This window comes from Lissotriton vulgaris, chromosome 12 (assembly GCF_964263255.1).
Source record: "Lissotriton vulgaris chromosome 12, aLisVul1.2, whole genome shotgun sequence".
Taxonomy (NCBI): Eukaryota; Metazoa; Chordata; class Amphibia; order Caudata; family Salamandridae; genus Lissotriton; species Lissotriton vulgaris.
This window is the reverse complement of record NC_141700.1, coordinates 448,930,513-448,935,231: the sequence shown is the minus strand read 5'-3', so window position 1 is coordinate 448,935,231 and position 4,719 is coordinate 448,930,513.

Sequence of the window (4,719 nt, the reverse complement as noted above, 5' to 3'; positions counted from 1 at the left end):
CACGCTCTGACGCTCGGTAACTTGTAAGTAGGGGCAAGGGCTGTTACACTGCATTGCCAGGGGCGCCTGGTGACATTTGAAAGTGGTAGGGGTGTGGGGTTTACAAGTTGTGACTGAGTGGAGTCTGGAGTGCAGCCTGAGCCTCTGCTCAGCAGCCTTGCCCTCTCCTTGTCGCTTTTTTGTTTAAATTGTGCCCAGTGTGTTCTGTCTTAATTCCGCACTTTGAATAACTCCCGATAACAAAGGGCCCTTTCACGCCGTGTCCCAGTAAATATTAGATTGGAATTGTGTAAATGTCACCGTGGACTAGTGTTTGCAGGCCTGTCTCTAAATTCGGCTATTCACGGGCATTGTGGCTCAATATTCTTGCTTAAATGTGATACTTTTCTAATTATCTGAATGAGGCTTACAAAGAAGATTTAGTTTTATCAGCGGGGACGTGAGAAATCTAACCTCATAAGGACTGGGAATTAATCAGAGGGCCGCTTACAAGGCTTTCAAGGGTGAATGAAATATCTGCGAGGTAGGAAGATGGGAAAAGATTTTGGAGATTGTTGTGCGAAAATGGACATTCATGTGTTTTTATCTCATAGGCTGGGGTTGCTAGCGCTATCTTCTTTTCTGTCATTCTTGGCACTGTCCATTTGTGGGCAGCGTCCCGCACCGTTGTTCTTGGCATGCAGTCAGTGCAGTGAGTGTATACATCGCAGCCCCAGGTCACCTCACACAGCCGCAGCTCCACTCACACCTTTGGTTCTCTGGGCACACCAGGTGCAGGTCTCTTCTCGGGCCCGGCGCGGCGCAGCCCAGCTGCAGATTGGACACTTATATAATGCTCTGTGTTGACGTGCTGTAGTGTTCTTTAATAACTCTGAGGAAGCAATTTTCAAGACTTTCTTCCTTAAACTACTGTGATAGTTAAGACTGTCAATGTTTTCAGTATAACTAGATTCGTACTGACACATCTGACATTAGGTCAAAAGGTTTTTTTTTTATATTCATTTAGGGGATGGTGCTAGACATTGCTGTATTACATTGTGTATTCAGATTTGTCAGTGTGTGAAATGATATGTGATCACCTTATGCCTACACTGTAATTTTCATAGTGTATTTTCATTTAAAAGGCAGGGGCGGCTGGTGACATTTGAAAGTGGTGGGGCGTAAATACTGCACTGTGTCGAGCGCACGCAGCGAGCAAGGCCCAACCACCTATGGGGGATTCGGGGGTTCTCCCACGAGAACATTTTGAAAAAAGAGTGGGCAAATGGTGCATTCATAAGTACATTTGAGAAAGAGGTATCTTGGCCAATACATCTCTGGGAGTAGCCAGACAAGTCTCTTTCCACTTGCACAGATACATCCCTCTCCCTGCATTCGCATAGGCACAGTCACCCTGCACTCATAGACCCATTACTCACCCTTCCCTGACACATCACTAAGCCAGCATTCACCCATCCACATCACTCACTCTGGACTCGCACAGGCACACTGCTCAACCTGCACTCACACAGACATCACTCACCCTGGACTCCCACAGACACACTGCTCACCCTGCGCTTACACAGACATCACCAACCCTGCACTGTCACAGACATCACTCACACAGGCACACTGCTGACCCTGCGCTCACACAGACATCACTCACCCAGGAATCACACAGGCACACTGCTGACCCTGCGCTCACACAGACATCATTCACCCAGGAATCACACAGGCACACTGCTCACCCTGCGCTCACACAAACATCACTCACCCTGGACTCACACAGGCACATCACTCACCCTGGACTCACACAGGCACACTGCTCACCCTGCGCTTACACAGACATCACCAACCCTGCACTGTCACAGACATCACTCACACAGGCACACTGCTGACCCTGCGCTCACACAGACATCACTCACCCAGGAATCACACACGCACACTGCTCACCCTATACTCACACAGACATCACTCACCCTGGACTCACACAGGCACACTGCTCACCCTGCGCTCACACAGACATCACTCACCCTGCGCTCACACAGACATCACTCACCCTGGACTCCCACAGGCACACTGCTCACCCTATACTCACACAGACATCACTCACCCTGGACTCACACAGGCACACTGCTCACCCTGCGCTCACACAGATATCACCGACCCTGCACTGTCACAGACATCACTCACACAGGCACACTGCTGACCCTGCGCTCACACATACATCACTCACCCAGGAATCACACAGGCACACTGCTCACCCTATACTCACACAGACATCACTCACCCTGGACTCACACAGGCACACTGCTCACCCTGGACTCACACAGACATCACTCACCCTGCGCTCACACAGACATCACTCACCCTGGACTCACACAGAGATCACTCACACAGGCACACTGCTGACCCTGCGCTCACACAGACATCACTCACCCAGGAATCACACAGGCACAATGCTCACCCTATGCTCACACAGACATCACTCACCCTGGACTCACACAGGCACACTGCTCACCCTGCGCTCACACAGACATCACCGACCCTGCACTGTCACAGACATCACTCACACAGGCACACTGCTGACCCTGCGCTCACACAGACATCACTCACCCAGGAATCACACAGGCACACTGCTGACCCTGCGCTCACACAGACATCATTCACCCAGGAATCACACAGGCACACTGCTCACCCTGCGCTCACACAAACATCACTCACCCTGGACTCACACAGGCACATCACTCACCCTGGACTCACACAGGCACACTGCTCACCCTGCGCTTACACAGACATCACCAACCCTGCACTGTCACAGACATCACTCACACAGGCACACTGCTGACCCTGCGCTCACACAGACATCACTCACCCAGGAATCACACAGGCACACTGCTCACCCTATACTCACACAGACATCACTCACCCTGGACTCACACAGGCACACTGCTCACCCTGCGCTCACACAGACATCACTCACCCTGCGCTCACACAGACATCACTCACCCTGGACTCCCACAGGCACACTGCTCACCCTATACTCACACAGACATCACTCACCCTGGACTCACACAGGCACACTGCTCACCCTGCGCTCACACAGATATCACCGACCCTGCACTGTCACAGACATCACTCACACAGGCACACTGCTGACCCTGCGCTCACACATACATCACTCACCCAGGAATCACACAGGCACACTGCTCACCCTATACTCACACAGACATCACTCACCCTGGACTCACAGAGGCACACTGCTCACCCTGGACTCACACAGACATCACTCACCCTGCGCTCACACAGACATCACTCACCCTGGACTCACACAGAGATCACTCACACAGGCACACTGCTGACCCTGCGCTCACACAGACATCACTCACCCTGGACTCACACAGGCACACTGCTCACCCTGCGCTCACACAGACATCACCGACCCTGCACTGTCACAGACATCACTCACACAGGCACACTGCTGACCCTGCGCTCACACAGACATCCTCACCCTTCAATGCACTGCACTCAATAGTAGTGGCAGCCGTAGCCCTCTTTTGCGATTTTCTTGATCCGCACACTGGCAGTAAGATGCAAGATTCATATACATATTTTTTTCCCATTTGGTCTTTATTGTGAATGTAAATAAAAATAAAGCATACTTGCAGACTTGACTACTTGCCTGCCTTTCTCAATATTTCTCTTCATAACTATGCGATTGTATACGTTTAACGCGCGTACGGTCTCGCACAATGGGCGATTTGTATAGGGTCACTGGAAAGTCCCCAAGGTTGACCCTGTCCCCCCAGAAATTTAGTGTCTCCTACGCCCATGCAACAAGTTAAAAGTGATCACAAGAGGGGTAGGGCTGTAGGAGGGGTGCTGCTGGCTGCTGGCTGCGCTATTCGTTTCTATTGTGTTGTATGCTTTCACTTATGAAAGCGTTATATAGCTGAAGCGGAGACCTTGTTCACTGCATCACAGGCCCAGAAGAGTACAGGTTGCCAGGTATTTTCTGTTTGCTGCAATTATTATAATTTTTGTGGATTATAATGTATTTCTATTGAGTTGAGGAGCCTGGTGGTATTTACACAGGCAGGAGAGTTTGATGTCTTGCAAACTCGGCCCAAAGGCATCACATGAGCACGCTGGCTACATTACACAAGGGCAGATGTTTTCAGCCACCACAAGGCTTAGTGATTGGCCCAGAATCGCATGATCTACTGGAGCCAGCACTGAGACTCAAACAGCGCTTAGTGCAAATTTTTTTTTGTAGTGCGAAAAACGAGGGTACCCCAATATTTCAACCTAGGGTGAAGTCATGCTTTTGAAAACAATAGTTCCTATGTGGCCAAAAAAAATTGGTCCAAAAAGGGATGCAGGGGTTGTGTCAGATTTAGAAACAATAAGTGTAAAGTTTAAATAGGCAAGTAATGCCAAGGGGAGCAATGAATGGTGTGACCAGGGACAGTTTATAATCAGAATAACATTTGGTATTTATTTTCAATAATATGCAAAAAGTAGTTCAGATGCTCACATAAAAAAGTGACAAGCGTGATGTGATAAGTGGGGGTGACTTTAAAATATATACATCACATTGACAACACATAAACAAACTCCTCATTAATAGATTTTACCGAAAGTATTGAGGGGCATATTATCAAGGGATTTATCTCTGCTTTTTTGGTTTTAAAAGCCAAGAAAGCGGAGATAAAATGATCTCCCTATTACCTAGCTGTC